At 40.0% G+C, this 17,532-nt stretch overlaps 1 pseudogene; it reads left to right on the plus strand.

Moving 5' to 3' along the window:
• LOC143645230 (PRELI domain containing protein 3B-like) overlaps positions 1 to 12,093 on the plus strand; it is a 91,554-nt pseudogene extending 79,461 nt beyond the window's left edge.
• Positions 12,094 to 17,532: the final 5,439 nt, after the last annotated feature.

The following is a 17,532-nucleotide window of genomic DNA, read 5'->3' on the forward strand; positions in this document are numbered from 1 at the left end:
TCTCTGCATGTTGCTCTGGTGGCCTCCTCCTAGATGCCGCCTGAAGTTTTAAAAAGGACTTTCTCTGGCCTTTGCCTTTCAGGCAAAAAGGTCTAAAGAGGCAGGTTGATACCTCAGCCAGACCAGAAGTGTCTTTGCCAGGGAAGAGCAAGTGCCCAGGGCCCAAGGAAAGAGAGTTGGCCCAAGAGAGTGGAGAAAATTGCCCTTTTGATACCGCCCCCCCCCAACCCTTGCACTGACTCCGATTGTTTAACCAAATGAACAAATAGTGTTTTTCTGGAATTCACCCTGTACATGAACTTAGTGAAGCATTCCCAGCCATTGGAACTCCCCGCCCACCCCATCTAACCATCTACTGGCAGGAGGACTGTTTTGTTTTTGTGGTCTAGCGGTAATGTTTTTCTCATCAGCAGAGGCTGATTCCTGCCTGAGTCCTGACCAAGGCCACCAGCTGCATGCTGTGTTGAGTTCTGGAGGGAAAGCAGGTAGTAGCACCGCTTCACACACATTGCTCTTTTCCACCCACTGCTCACTGGATCCTCAGTGAAACCCTGGGTGGCAGGCAGGGAAGTGCTTATTAATCTCTAGTTTATAGAAGGCACGATGGCCCAGAGAGGTTGAGGGATTTACCCAAGGCCACACAGCTAGTGAGTTATGTGATCAGGCAAACACTGGGTAAGCTGCCAGTGTTCAAATTCCAGCCCTCCTCTGTGAAGGTCATTTGGATCTAGGCCCCCTACTCACTAGTTGTGGGACCTTAGCAAGTTACATAACCATTCTTTGCTTCCGTTTCTGCACATTTAACATTAAGACTACAGTATGTCTCCCATTGGACTGTTGGAGGATTAAATGAAACAATATATGTAAAGTACTAATAAATGAAACGATATATGTAAAGTACTAACGCTGTGCCTGGCAGACTCAGTAATGTTAGAAATTGTTGTTATTATTCTCGTCTGGCTTTGCTATGAGACAAGACAAGTATCTCTTGAGCTCGGACAGGGATCCACCTAGGGATCTTCAGGAAAATAAATATCAAAAGTCAGCTCTGCAAACACCTTAAAATAATCCAGTTTATGAACTCATTTGATTTTATTATTATTTTGTAAACACATGTGAAGATTTTCGTACATAATCGCTATTGTGATGCATAGCAATTAGCCATCCAAAGCCAGCAGATCACATAAATGGCTGAAATCACTGTTATATAAGATAGCCAAATAACACTTTTAATTTGATCTTTTTTTTGGATTAGTCTTTGGTATCTATAATAAAATACATGTCATCACATTTCTTTCACATGAATTATTTAATCCTGATCACATGCACTGATGATGACTTATTTTAAGAGACAACAATTGAAAAAAGAACACAGCATTACTCATAATATTTGGGAAGTGGGGGTGGAGAAGGAAGCAGAAGCGTGTTGACTTCCTTATCTGTCAGAGCAGCCAGTCGATTAAAACTGCCTGAAAATTAAAGCACATATGACATTCCCTTTATCCGGGTATAGATAGATGAGTAAAAAAATATGGATAAAAAATTAAAGAAGTAATGGAGGGGGAGATAAGGGGAAAATTTGGGGTAGGTTGCAATACCAGTAGTCAGTGAGAGGGAGAGGTAAGGGGTATGGGATGTACAAGTTTTTTCTTTTTTCTTTTTATTTCTTTTTCCGGAGTGATGCAAATGTTCTAAAAATGATCATGGTGATGAATAAACAGCTATGTGTTGATACCGTGAACCACTAATTGTATACTTTGGATGGACTGTATGGTGTGTGAAGATATCTCATTACAAATATTTTTAAAAAAACAACCAGAAAAAAAAGTTGAAGCATATAAAACAAAAACCCATAACGACTTCAATCTCTTAATGTTTTTCCTAATAGATTTTCTTAGTTTTGGAGATATCTTTGAGAATAATATCTCTTCTGGAGAATAAACATGTATTAGAAGTTCAACAAGTCCATTAGGTTTACTTTGGTGTCTTTGTCTTCTGTTAAATGCAAGGTAAAATTGTTTTATGCCCTTTATTAAATAGCATATAAAGTATGATCTCTTTTTCATAAAGTATTTCTTTATATCCATCCTTCCTTTCATCTTTTTATCTATTTATCCATCCATCCAATCTCTCTTCTTGGTTATCTGTCTATGGATCGTTCTCTCTGGCTAAATGAAGAAGGAGATATCTGCAATGATTTTTCCTTGGGTGGTTATTTTGGGGTGGTGGGATTTTGGATATTTAAAAAATATTTTCCTTGTACTCTTCTCTGTTGTTTGAACTCTTTATAATAAGCATGGATCATTTCCTTAAACTTTTTTTATAGTATAGTGTAACATATACAAAGTAAAGAAATAAGAAAGCAATAGTTTTCAAAGCACTCTTCAACAAATAATTACAAGACAGATCCCAGAGTTTGTCAAGGGCTACCATACAGTCCTCTCAGATTTTTCCTTCTAGCTGCTTCAGAATACAGGAGGCTAGAAGGCTTAAATACTTTTTTTTATCACCACAATCGACATTTTTCTGTCTTTTTTTTGTGAAACATAACATATGTACAAAAAAGCAATACATTTCAAAGCACAGCACCATGATTAGTTGCAGAACAGATTTCAGAGTTTGGCATAGGTTATAGTTTCACAATTTTGGGTTTTTACTTCTAGCTGCTATAAGATACTGGAGACTAAAAGAGATATCAATTTAATAACTCAGCAATCATATTCATTTGTTAAAAGCATGGATCATTTTTGTAAAAGTAAACAGTCTTTAAAAAGAGAGGAAGAGAAGTAGATTTTCCTCCAGAAATTGGGATTCCTTGCTCTTGCTACTCTCCCCACCTCATATATTCTAGAACCAAGGTGTCCAGGCTTATCAAACACCAGTGGTGCTCTCTCCCCAGGCCCCTGCTCCCAGAGATCATATCAGGGATCATTAGTGTTGGAGAATCCGTGTGGCAGAAACTCTTTGTAAGGAGATTCTGGGTAGTCTGGCAGGAAGGCATAGAACAGAGGGGGAGAGGGAAGATAGTACAAGGGACAGGGTGACAGGAAAAGGGCTCTAAGTCCCAGGCACATTTTTATCTTGCATGTCAGAAGACGTGTCCAGATTCACACAGACAGCCACAAGCATCTCTACTTCAAATTCAATCAATATTTTTTCTCTCAGTCCTACAAGTAAGGAAAGGAGGTAGGGCCTGAAAAAGGAGAAGGAAGGGGGATGTCAGGGAGTGGGAGAAGGATTGGTTCCACAACCTGTCCCTCTCCTGTGGCCAGTCCTCTGTTCTCCTATCAGGTTGACCAGAGTAAGCATCTGCATGAATTGCAGGACTCCTGGAGGCATCTACAGAGCTCACTGCATAGAATGTTCAGAATCAGAGAAACGGAGTATTGGGCAGATGACATGTCTGGATCTGTGTGAAGTGGGATATGTTCAGAAGACTCTGGCAGCCAATTCTTGTCTTCCCTTCTTCAACTGGGAAACATGACCTATGTTTTCCTAAATCCTCACAATACATTATATTTTCTTTGGAATTGGAGGTGGCAGTAGGGATGGGGAGAGGACTCTTCACAATTCTCATGGACAGCCCTTATCAAACTCCAGGAAATTGTCAGCACCTTCCCGGTGGACAGCTCCACAACAACCACCCGAATCTTGTCACCATCTCAGTGGGGCCACCAGGCCACTGGTGTTCATTGAATGATGGCTTTTTCCCCTCTTCTTATTTCTTCTTTCTGTTTTTTTTTAATTTCTTAAAAAATTCACTTTGTTGTAAGGAAGCTTCAAATTCAAGAGGATTTATTTGTTTTTAAAATTATTTATTTTTTATTGAGATATATTATATATTCACATACCATGTAATCATCCAAAGTGTACAATCAATGTTTCACAATATCATCATATAGCTGTGCATTTATCACAATCATTTTTTTCTTTTTTGTGAAAAATAGCACGTATACAAAAGAGTAATAAATTTCAAAGCATATCACAACAATTAGTTGTAGAACAGATTTCAGAGTTTTGTATGGGTTACAATTCCACAATTTTAAGTTTTTCCTTTTAGCTGCTGTAAGACACTGGCGACTAAAATAAATATCAATCTAACGATTCAGCAAGCATACTCAAGATGTTTTATTCCTTAAGACACACAAGACAATGTATAAAAAGAAATATCATATTTGTCCTAATAAAGGGCTCCTTTGGCAAAGCATGAGAGCTTGGAGTGATTGAGTTAGTAATAGCTTGGTGATGTGTGTGTCATAGTTCAGGAATCTTTACAACTTGTGACTGGATTTTCAGAACCAAACTGACTTTAAGGACACATCATCTTACAAAAATTGTTTTGGGTTATTTCCCAGAGTTAATGCAATATGGGAGAGGTTAGTTGGACACTGAAATTTTAGAATTTCAAGGATATTTTAATGATTTAAGGCTAAAATTCAAAGTATTTGAAATCTGGGCTGTCCCCAAATCCTGAATTATGGTTACTGTGGCTGCAACCAGCAGTCCGGAATGACTCAGGTAGAAAAGAGAGGTCTGACAGGAAGTGGAGCACACACTTTGTGAGTGCCCTAAGAACTAAAGGAGGTTACACAGAGACTTTCCTACTAAGAATGAACAGAAAGCTTTGAAAAAGTGTGAGGCTAACTATCTATTCCTAGCCTTAATAGAAGTAGAGCACGTCTGCCGAAACCTGTCAGGTATGTGATCAGGTCACACGTTGGCAGGGGAGGCTAATTGGCTTCCATCAAGCTCCCTTCAAATCAGCCTTTCCCTGAGGAAGTGACCCAGGCCCAGAGTCTGCTCCTCAGCCTGCCAGGCTTAGGAACACAAATTAGTCAATGCTGAGAGGACCTCCATTGTGCTCAGAACATGGTCTCACTGTCCAAGCTGGCAAGAGATGGATGTTAGTTTGCTCACTAGCAATGAGAAACAGCACTTTTTGGAGACTGTGCACTTATTGCCTCTAGGCAATATTCCCTCCTCCTATAGGAGAACCACCTGGGAATCCAGGGCCCCTAACAAGAAGGTTGCTTGGTAAGCCTGGAAGCAGAATAAGGGGAGATAGTTTTATGATGGTCATGTTTGATGGAAACAGGTTCTGATACTCATCATGGGAGAACAAGTGCCATTGAAACTGGAAAGGGATAAGGCCTTGGATCAGGGAATTATCCCTCTCTCTTTGCAAAAGAAAATCTTGAAGGATGTATCTGAGTGATCAATACTAGTGGAGTGGGGAAGTTAAAGGGAAGAGAAGGAAGCCAATAGGGTATGTTATCAAACAAAAACCACTGTGGGCAACTGAGGCTGACGCTCATTGGGAACTCAGGGAGATAGTGTATAATGTGCATCTCAGTGTTACCCCACCCCAGGGGCAAGCGATCTGGGGTGTTATCCACTAACCCCCATTCACTGGTTGAGGATGCTCCTGGCCAGGTGGTGGGGTAGACTGGTTAATTTGCCAGCATAACAGCCTACTATATGTGTGGGCAGAATGAGTGCTGGTCGCCAGAGAAAGCCCTTAAGCTAGAAGACACAGGCATCAGCAGTTAGAATCCGGGTCAGTGGGCCCAGAAATGGAGAGTAATGAGATATTAGCACTGATAATATCTGCTACCCCCCCCCCCCCAGTCCATCCCCATATTGTGGCCAATTGTGAAGTGGGTGCTGTCTCTGTTTCCTTTGATTGTCATCCTTTATTTCTTATCACTTGTGTCACTGAACAATGATCTTTACGATTGGTTTATTCTTTTTTATTTTTAAATAAGTTTTGTTAAAGTTAAGTAATTAGCTTTTGCCCTTCCTACCCCTGACCCCATGGATAGTTTGATTATTGACTTTACGTATGCTTTAGTTTCCTAGGCTGCTCAAGCAAATACCATGAAATGGTTTGGCCTATACAATGGGAATTTATTCACACATGGTTTTGAGTCCAGGAAAATGTCCAAATCAAGGCGTCACCAAGGCAAGGCTTTCTCCCTGAAGACTGCCTTCTGGGGCTGGCTGTCAGTGACCCTTGATTCCTCTGTTACATGGCAAGGCACATGGCAGTGTCTCCCAGGCTCTTCCTTCTCTTTCAGGTTCTGTTTCAGCTTCTTGCTTCCTGTGGCTTTCTCTTGCTCTCTCTAAATTTTGTGCTCTTATAAAGGCGTCCAGTAATAGGATTAAAACCCATCCTGATTGAGATAGGACAAACATGACTTAACTGAAGTAGCCTCATCAAAAGATCCTATTTCCTTTGTTTCCCGGACCATGCATTCCCTCCCACCTCCCACCAAAAAAAAAAAAAAAAAAGAAAAAAAAAAAGATCCTACTTCCAATGGTTTCATACCCATAGGAATGGATTAAATTTAAGAACTTTTTTGAGGGTACATACAGCTTCAAACCACCACAACATGTATCTAGTTTTATACATAATGTGAGGATTCTTAGAATTTGGGGATGACCACATACTCTGCTTAAAGAAGGTGGGGGTGGGAGGGAATAGATCAGTAACTGGAAAAGGAGGAACATTTAGGAAAAAAAATACTCCATGTGTTCTGAAATTTTTATGACATTTGATAGCTGATTCTTGAGTTTATCTGGAAGAAAAGATGCACAAGCCTCGCCAAGAACATTTTGGAAAAGAACAATGGTGAAGAATTTGTCCTCTCAGATATAAAAATATACTATAAAGCTACAGTGATTAAAACATTGTGGAATTGGCACAGGAATAGACAAATAATTCAATGGGACAAAACTCATCTATATGTGGGAATTTAGTGTATGATGAGCATGGTATTTCAAATGAGGGAGTGGGGGGAGGATAATAAAGGTCAATTAAACAATAAGTGGTGTTATGAGATACCCATTTGGAAAAAATTAAAGTTAACTTAGATTCCTATCCCACACATGTACAAAATAAATTCCAAATGGACTAAAGAAACAAATACTAAAAAACAAAACCAAAGTATTTTAGAAACAAATATGAGAATATTTTAATAACCTTGGGGTAAGTAAGACCAAACTAAGCAAGACAAAATTTAGAAGGCTTACTAAGGTAGAGACTGGCAGATTTAACTACATACTATTGGAAACCATTGTGTAAGTTTGGACAACATAAACAAAGTTAAATGCACAAAAGAAACTCTGTCCCCTGCTTTCCAGTTACTGTCTTCCTCTCGATGTCTCACTCTTCCCCAATCTCTCTCCTGTCTTTGAATCTCGGTTTTCCCTTCCTGAATTTCTGCTCATTCCTTTCTGAGTCTCTGATCCTCTCTTTTTGGATTTCACCCCATTTGCCTCCCTCTGGGTTTGTCTCACAGTTTTTGATTCCTTGAGAAAAGTAGAGGGATCCTGGACGAACAGTGAACTCATGCATGGATTGAGGAGGCAATAGAAAAAAATGGTAGTGGGTGGGAAATTTGCAACTCTAAATCTGTACAAGGTAAACTGCTATTAGAAAAATGGATAAAATGTATAATCAGGTTTTGAAATATAAATGGCTTAGTGATGCTCTGATGAGTCACCCAGATACCTTCCCATGGAGTGAGGCACTCATTCTTCAATTGCTGGGAGTCTTGGCATCTAATAACTTTTAACTGAGTGTCCTCCAGGAACTGTCCTTAATGAGGGGCGATATAAGGCCATACCCCCTATGTCCAATGACTGATCTATCAGCAGGAATAAAAGCCTAGCCCTCTGCCTCAAGGTGGGACCACTTGGAGCTCTGGAGCTCCTTTTTGTGGGTTTTGTTACTGGTGTATTGCAGTCCAGCCTCTCCCTCTTTCCCCCAGATCAAAGCAGGGTCAGTCCTCAACAGTCCTCAGTCTGTTTTATAATGTATTTCATGGGGGAACCTGACCTAAGACACTCGCCAAAAAAATATGAAAAGATGCTTATCTCACTAGTAATCAGGGACATTCTAATTAAAACTAGCCATATTGAAATAATAGCCCCAAATTCCCAACTCTTATGAAAGTGATAAATACACATGTCCAAGAAGGGCAATGAGCAAACAGGATAAACCATAATAGACCTACTCCAAGACACTTACTAATCAAAATGTCAAATGCCATAGATAAGAGAGAATTCTGAAAGTATTAAGAGAAAAGTGATTTGTATAAATCTTCAAAAGATCCTCCATAAGACTAATTGCCAATTTCTCATCAGAAGCCATGGAGGCAAAAAGGAATGACATAGTTAAGGTACTGAAAAAGAAACACTGTCAGTCAAAAATTCTTTATCTGGAAAAAGTTAAAAAATGAGAGAAAGTTTATTCACTGATAAACAAAACCTGAGAAAGTTCATCACCAAGAAACTTACCCTATAAGAAATGCTAAAAGGAGTTCTTCAGGTTGAAAGGAAAAGACAGGTGATAGTAACTGCAGCAATATGAAAAAGTGAAGATTTCTAGTAAAGGCAATTTCAAGGGCAAGTGCAAAACCCAATAATATGGCATCCTCAGTGTATAACTCTACTCTTTATTTCCTATGTAATTTAGAATACAATTGAATAAGAAAACATATTTCCTCATAAAGGACATGCAAAATATTAAGAGGTAATGTGTAAGAAATAAAGAGGGGAAATGGAGGGGTATAGGAGCAGAGACTGTGCTATTCAATTTAAGATGGTGTCTTTTTGAACTAATTGATAGCAGACTTAGGTTGTTTAATACAAACCCCAGGGTAACCACAAAGAAAATATTTAAAATATATACAGAAATAGAAACGACAAAAAGATTAGTAAGTTATATTATAAAAAAACAACTATATACAAAAAAAGCCTTCAATAAAGGAAAAGAGGGACAGAAATACATAAGATATATAAGAAACAAAGGACAAAATGGTTGAAGTAAGTCTGACATTATCATTAATATTACTGTACATAAATGGATTAAACACTCCAAAAGATACAAATTGGCAGAATGGATCAAAAGGCACAATCTAAGTATATATTGTTTACAAGAGACTCATCTTAGACCCAAACACACAAATAGGTTGAAAAAATATTCCATGCAAATAGTAACCAAAAGAGAGTTGGGGTAGATATATAAATATTGAACAAAATAAACTTAAGTAAAAAAAAAAACTGATAGAAGAGACAAGGAAGGACACTATATATTAATAAAGGAGTCAATCCCCACCAAGAAGAAATACAATCACACACATTTATGCACCTACACATAGTGCCCCAAATACATGAGGGAAACTGACAAAACTGAAGGAAGAAATAGATTGAACATTTACAATAATAATTGAAGATTTCAATAGACCACTTTAAATCAATGTATGGAACATCTAGGCAGAAGTTCAATAAGGAAACAGAAAAGTCAAACAGTACTTTAAATGAACTTGACCTCACAGATGTATACAAAGCACTGTATCCCAAAACAGCAGAATACACATTCTCCTCAATTGCAGATGAAGCATTCTCCAGGACAGACTGAAAGTTAGGTCACAAAACAAACCTCAAAATTTAAAAAGATTTAAATTATGCAAAAGATCTTCTCTGACCAAAATGCAAAGAAGCTAGGGTGCATGGGTGTTTCAGTGGTAGAATGCTTTCTCATGTGGGAGACCCGGGTTCGATTTCTGAACCATGCACCCCCCCACCAAATGCAATGAAGCTACAAATCAATATCAGAGGGAGAATTGGAAAATTTACAAGTTAAGCAACACACTCTTAAACAACCAATGACTCAAAGAAGAAATCATAAGGAAAATCAGGAAATAGCTTGAGAAGAATGAAAATGAGAACCCAGCTGTAGTGATTTGAAGCTTTATATACCCCCTACCCCCCCAAAAAAGCATGTTCTTAAGTTTAATTCTTTCCTGTGGATGCAACCCATTGTAAGTAGAATCTTTTGATGAGTCTACTTCAGTTAAGGTGTACCCACCTCAATTGGAACCGGTCCTAGTACTCTTACTGCAGTCCTTTATAAGAGAATGAAATTCAGACAACAAAAGCAAGAAACTGAAATCAACAAAGCCTAGAAGAGAAGGGATGCTGTGTTCTGCCTTATCATGTGACAGAGGAGCCAAGGATCACCAGCAGCCAGTATTTGGGAAGAAAGCATTGCCTTGATGTTGTCTTGATTTGGACATTTTCCTGTGGCCTCAGAATTGTAAGCTGATAAATTCCCATTGTTCCAACTGAAGCGTTTCATGGCATTTGCTTTAAACAGCCTGGAAAACTAAAGCACCAATATATCAAAACTTACGGGACGTAACGAAGGCAGTGCTCAGAGAGAAATTTACAGCCCTAAATACTTACATTAAAAAAGCTAACCTCGTACCTGGAGGAAATAGAAAAGGAAAAAAAACTAAACTCAAAGCAAGCAAAGTGAAAGAAATAAACCTGAGAGCAGAAATAAATGAGATAAAGAACAGCAAAAACAAAAACAATAGAGAGACTCACAAAACCAAAAGTTGGCTCTTTAAAGGATCAATAAAATTGAAAAGACTTTAGCTAGACTGACAAAGGAAAAGACAGAAAATGCAAATAACGAAGAATACGGTTTACCCAGGGCCAAGTAGGGGAATGGGGAGTTAATGTTTAATTGCTAGGGAGTTTTTGTTTGGGGTGATGGAAAAGTTTGGCAATAGATGATGATGGTGGATGCACAACTTTGTATATATAATTACTTCCACTAAATTATATATTTGAAGAGGGATAAAAAAAGGGAAATTTTAGACTGTGTATAAGTTACTACACACGCATAGACACCCACACAAACCCATACAACTATGTAACACAAAGAATGAACCCTAATGTAAACAGTGGGCTGAAGTTAATGGCATAATTATAATAATATTGTTTCAAGAATTAGAATAAAGCTACCATCCTAATGCAAAATGTTGAATCTAGGGAAAACTGTGTGTGTGTGTGTGGGGGGGGTCTGTGGGAACTAAGAATTTTTGTAAGCTTACAACTACTCTAATAAAAAAAAATTCTTTCACTAATTGTAACAAATGTATCACACTGAAGCATGGTGTTAATAATTGGGGGATGGTGGTGGAACATGGGAACTGTGCTTTCTGCATGATTTTTCTGTAAACCTACAACTTCTCTAATAAAAAATAAAATAAAATAAAATCTTTTGGAAGGAAAAAAACTAGCTATAATTTTGCCCATGAGAGTGACAAAAATTTAAAAGGTGATAATAGCCAGAGTTGCTGAAGGAAATACTCTTGTACATCATTGGTGGGAGGGTAAATTAAATAGAGCCTTTTTGAAGGGCAATTTGAAATATCAATCAACATTTGAAATATGCATATCCAGTGCTTCCACTTCTAAGACTCTAAGGGTATACATCATTACAGTGAAGATATTTAGGAAGATACTCATTATAACTATTTCTGTAGAAGAAAAGTGCTGAAAGTACATGTGCAAGAAAAGTGCTGAAAGTACATGCATATGTGTGTGTGTATAAACACTACAGAGAGTAGCTGGGGGCTGGGGCTGGGGGTAGGTGCTGCCTCTTACCTCACTGTCCCCTAGCTCCACCGGGACATCATGCCCGTCACCAGCACCATGAAGGTGGACTTCAGAGCATGCTTTTGACCACCCATGGGAAACTGTTACAACAGCTGCAATGCAGAAATAGCCAAATCCTATGACTCCAAGCGTGGCTGGAGTTGATGTATTGGACAAACATATCGATCCCTCTGGGAAGCTGCACAGCACAGACTTCTCAGCACAGAGTGGGGACTGCCTTCCATTGAGAAATTTCTTACCGGTGCAGCAAGAACCAAAACATATGTGCAGGAACATTTGGTAGTTGATCCTGTAGAGAGAACAATGGAACTTAAATTAAGTAATATTTTATTTACAAATATGGTTTCATTAGATGAGAGACTTAAACACAAACCATATTCTCAAGACCCAGAAAAAACTGTTTTGACTCAAAAAACCATAATCACTGTGAAAGGAGTCAACCTCAGCCTTACCTGGAACAACTGATGGCAAGTACAATGCCTTCAAAAGCTAATAGAGGCCGAGAAGCAATGGGATGGACAGTACATATATTAAATGCCGAGACTGAAGAATTGATGGCATCAGCAAGAGAAGCATAAGGACACACTGATGGTGGCAGCAGCATTTGTAGAGAAGTGATAACGATAATCGGTGTTCAACATCGGATCTCCCTAGGCCTTTCCAAGCTGGCAATATGTTTATTTGTTATTTAAAAAAAATATAAATATATTTTAGGGTAGACTTTTTTGTAATAAGTTGGAAAAAGGGTCTGTGACTTTTGATGAAAACAAAGAGATGCAGGGCTTCTAAATAAAAGACCATTTGAAATTCGTATTGTTTGAGATGACCATCTAATTTTAAGGGTTCTAGCATTTGTGTTAAAATTTTACAACTTTTGAAAAAGTACTTTGAAATTGGTATTGGCACATTGGATCTCCTTAAGGCAGAATTTGAAAGCTTTTCATGCAGAGATTCTACCTGGATTTGGACCACGATTGCTCTACTGCATTACACTTCAGCAGCCACGTGAAGGAGCTCACTTTAAAAGGAGAAATTGTAACTGTTCAAAGCATGTTCATTTGTATAAAAACATTTTTGCTCTGCTCTAAACCACCATTAAAAACCACAGTGTTTAGATTTGGTAGCTAAGTGATATTTTTGGAGTGAAATTATCACTAAATTAATATACGACTCCAACAAAAATACGATTTTATTGTATTAAAAGAGTACTGTGTTATCTGACAACGTTTTGTAACTTAGTAAAGGTACTGTCTTCCTTGGATTTGTACTTCTAAAAGTCTTTATGACTTAGTATGCTGTACTGTGGGTTGGTTATGTTAACTGAAAAAATAAAGTCATTACCTGAAAAAAAGATAACACATATATGAATTATAAAAAGTCTGCATGATATGCATCAAACTCCCAATAGTAGTAGTTATAGGTTGGAAGGAATAGGGTGGATGTGTAGGTGTGAAACAACTTTTTATTTTTTGTGCTTTAGTGTCATTTTAATGTCTTGTATTAATAACAACAAAATAAATTTGGTATCCTAGTATCATCTTCAATATCAATATTTAACATTGAATATCAAAACATTGCATCCGATGCTATGGTAAATATGTATACATTTTGTAAATGTAATAAAGTGATGGATTACATGTTTAAATAGAAAAATTTTTCTAACACCTGGGCGTAGGGGTGGGATTTCCCTTATGATTTCTTCTTTGACACTGGGTTGTTTAAGAGTGTGTTGCTCAACTTGTGAATTTTCCAATTCTCCCTCTGTTATTGATTTCCAGCTTCATTGTATTTTGGTTAGAGAAGATCCTTTGTATAATTTCAATCTTTTTAAATTAGTAAAAGTTCAATGAGTGTTGGATGAGTGAGTGAATGAAAACACACAGGCTATAGAAAATCAGACCTCAACAACATTGCAGAAGCTTGGAACTTGTCCACACACAGTGCAGCTCTCTTTAAGTCCCACTACCTCCAGGACACTGCAATTTGTGTATCTTATTTTTATTCACTCATTCACTCATTCATTCATACAACTATGCTAACAACTTATGTATACCAACTGTGTCAGAGTCCATGCTGGAAACAAGACTCATCACTTTATCTCAAGGAGTTTATCTGGAGGAACCAGACAAACCAATCACAGTGCTTTTTGATGGCTGGGAAGATTAAGTCAACACAGGGCATGGCAGGAGCTTACAGGAAGGGCATCAGTGCAAAGTGGGGAAGCGGGGAAGGATTTCATGCTTTCTTTGAATCTTTGAAGCCCCTAGCCAGAGGTGAGGAGAAGGCAAAGGGAGCTAGCAGAGAGGGAGCTGGCCTGCAGTGAGACCCAAAAAAAAAATTTGGCTATTTTCACTTGCCTCTGGCCAGGAAAGGGAGTGAGAAGCCTCAAATGAAGCTTTGACACTGTTTTTCTTTCTTCTGGACAGCCGCCACGTGCCGCCACAGAGAGCATTTCATGGGTAGACGCATATTATTGCAATGTGTTTATCTAGGAAACCAGAGCCCAGCTCCAGCATCTGGTTTTCAGCACAATTCTGAGTGCAGTCCAATTTTCCAGTTTGGTTAATGAAAATAAAACTTGGGAAGCTGTGGCCTGGCTGTATCAGGGGTTGAGTCCTGAGCTCATGCGGGGTCACAGCTTACAGAACCGGAAGGGCTGGGGCAGGTCACGGATTCAGGGTGGACTGGCCTTGAGATGGGCACCAAAGACAGCTTAGCACCAGGAGGCAGGAGCAGCCCAGCCTGGCTCTGACGAACACACACCTCATGGAGGAACGGGTGACTCTGGATTCTGTTTCAACCTGTCAAAAGTTGAGCACATACCGTGACCAAAGCACTGGGCTGGCTGGGGCTAGGATGGGACACAGATGTAAACAAGTGTCTGTCCCTGGCCACCAGGGGCACAGGGCAATGGAGGAAGGGGCCCATCCAGACCAGCACAACACAGACAGCCTGATGGGCAGGGCCCACTCTGAAGCTCTGACTTTGGGGTCACAGATGTGCCCATCTTTAAAACCAGCTTAATAAAGATACAGCTGCCTGTCAGGGAGGTCTGGAATCCAGAACTGAAAGTCCACAGGTTCTCTCTGCCCCCCATGTCTGCCAATCTGACTTGCTCATTTCATTTTATTCTCTCGTGACAAAATGGGTTTCTCTTTCCAGACCACAGGGCAAAAAACATGCTTGTCCACAGCTCCCAAGTTTGCGTGTCTCTTTTTTCTCTCCTGCTCTCTCTTGATTCCCCAGTCCCAAGTTCCTTGGGGGAAGGTGTTCATTGGCCCTGATGGGTGCCAGGCTCACTCTTGGTAAAAACTGGCCTGTGACTTGCAGTCAGAGTCACATGTGCAAACATGGCTATGGGGTGTGCCTCCTGATGGCTCATGTCTTTTGTCTACGTAAAGTGCTTCATAGCAAAAAGAAAAACAACAATTGTAGATAGCTTCTCTGACCCACTCTCTACCTTTCTGAGGAGGCAGGACAGGGCAATGGAGGCCAGCCCTTTGATGAATTAGTAGCAGAAGCAGGACTGGACCCAGAGCTCCTGTCTCCCACCCCAGTGCTCTTTCTATTATACTCTGTTCCTTTGGTCTTGCAGTGAGGTCAGCAATTGTGAAATCTATTGGGCCTATGCAGATCCCCCAGGGAGCAGCTGTAGAATGAGAAGTGTTGATTAAAGAGAATTTTCTTGGCGGGACTTGGAGTGAACTGGGAGCCAACCACCAGTACATGGCTAGCTGTAACCCTTGAGGAAGCTGTCAGAAGGTGTGTGCCATAGGTTCCAGACAGGAGAGTGAGGCTCCCAGGGGAAGGATGGGCTCTTACTCTTATCTTCTTTACCTGGTGGTTGCTTCACAAAACAGAATATAGGAAAGGCCACCATGGTGCAGGATGGAAATCAAGAGTCCTGATTCAAACTAAGGAATCAGAGAGTCATTAAATGGATTTTGGGGCAGAGGCCTTTCCCTAAAGACAGAGAGAAGGGTTCCTAAGCCAGGTCAAAGAATAGTTTCTGAAGGACTGCGAGGAGAAGGAAATTTATACCTCTCTGGTCATCCTTCAAACCTCCTGGGCATGGCATTTTCTTCTAGTCCACCATCTGGGTATGAGAAGTGACACTAATGTTGTCCAGGTGCTGTCAGTTTCATGTCTGCCTTGTTATCCCTGCTCCTGTTTCTCCAGCACCTCATGACTTGAAGTCATTGATACATCCACTGTAGGTCTGAGGCCAACCCAGGGCTTGAGTCAATCTTGACAGAAGCCTCAGCCCATGGGGCTTGGGCCAAGTCTTATGACTGGTAGACCTGGGGTGGAGAGCACCATGCTGGGCCTCAGATTGAACTCTTCCTGCCTTGCTGCATTGGTACATCTATAAGACTAGGCTCATAACTTGGCTCCTTCTTCCTAGTTTGTTTGGTTATACTTCCCTAAACCCACTCTGACTGTAAAATTACTCACAACCTCTGGACCTGGAGCCCATTCCCTCAGCCACTGATGAAGGGAATCCTGGGTGCCATAGCACAGTATCACCTGGTTCTATGCCATTCCACGGCCTCTTGTCATCTCTGCCTCTTGGAGTGCCTAATACTGATGTTAATGAGAAATGTCCTCTGGACAGTCCGCTGGCCCATTTTGTAGCTTGGCTGGAACCCTTGGCTCAGGGTTAGTGAGGGACTCTACATTTCTTCTTGCTCCTCCCCCAGCCTTGAAGAATTCTTCTGCAAGTCCGTTCTTAAGACATTTGGTATGGGCTATGCTTCCTGTCATACTGGGTTCTGCCTAGAAGTCTTCTCTCCTTTCCATTTGTCTCTCTTCAGTTGATTGCAAGGGTTTGGGAGTCCTTAAGCAGCAGTGGTTCCCCAGGGAGTAGGTCCCACAGTATACCAAATGAGGGATGCTGCTATTACAGTATCAGGTCTGTATTTTAGACATTTCCTAGGGTCTCATGGGTCATCCTGCATCAGCTCCTCAACCCATAGGATTAGCCTAAGTCCCAGAAGCATGTCCAAGGTGAAGAAGGAGAAAGGCAGACTATATCCTTTACTCTTTCTGATTTTAATTCTCTCTCCCATCATACAGGCAAGCGTCACTTGAGTACAGTCAAGGCTAGCTTTTCTTAATGTCTTTCTCAATCTGGATTTGACATTGTACACATCTCTGAACTTGGTTCTATAAGGCTCCTGCAGGTGCAGGTTCTGTTCTGTCAAATCATCTCCCCTTCCTAGGACAAGGTTTTATTGCTTTTTGCCCAAGGCTGAAATTCCCATATCCAACCATCCAGCCATTTAATAAATGCTTCTTTCAGGTTCTGTGCTAAGCAGTGGGAACACAGTGATAATTCAGATGATGTTGTTTCTTCCCCTAAGGAGCTGAGGATCTGCATTGCAGTCTTCTTTCTGTCTCTCCAGCATCTCTTGGCTGGAGCCAGCTGGCCTGGGCTCATCCTTGTTGGATGACAGACAAAAGTGGGGGGAACTGACAATAAATACGTAAATGTATAATTAACTGTTAATTGACTAAATGTTACATAGGAAATAAGTGACATAGCTGAAAAGAATGATAAAGACTTTAGGGGATCTACTCAGAAGGAGTGTTAGGGGTGGGTCTCTGTGAGGAGGTGGCTTTTAAGCTGAGATCTGTAGGATATGGTGGAGGGACAAAAATGTGCAGTCATCAGGAGACAAAAAAATGGTAAGTCCCTGAGGTAGGACAGACAGTGAGTTCAGTGTGCTGAAGTAGTGAGTGAAGAATTGGCATGGAATGATGAGGAAGGTGGAGAGGAGACATCAGTGCACAGCTTTTGGCCATGGTGAGGAATTTAGATAGGGAAAAGGCTTTAAGCAAGGAATGATATGACCTGATTTATGTATTTTTAAAATATAAACTTTACATTTTTAAAATATAAACATTATATTTTATATATAGTTCATGTTTTTTATATTACATATATATATTTATTTTATACCTATAAAACCACATTTTAGGGGTTGCAAAGGTAGATTAGTGGTAGAACTCCAGTCTGCCATGCAGGAGACCCGGGTTCGATTCCTGACCCATGCA

Source organism: Tamandua tetradactyla, chromosome 8, assembly GCF_023851605.1.
Source record: "Tamandua tetradactyla isolate mTamTet1 chromosome 8, mTamTet1.pri, whole genome shotgun sequence".
Taxonomy (NCBI): Eukaryota; Metazoa; Chordata; class Mammalia; order Pilosa; family Myrmecophagidae; genus Tamandua; species Tamandua tetradactyla.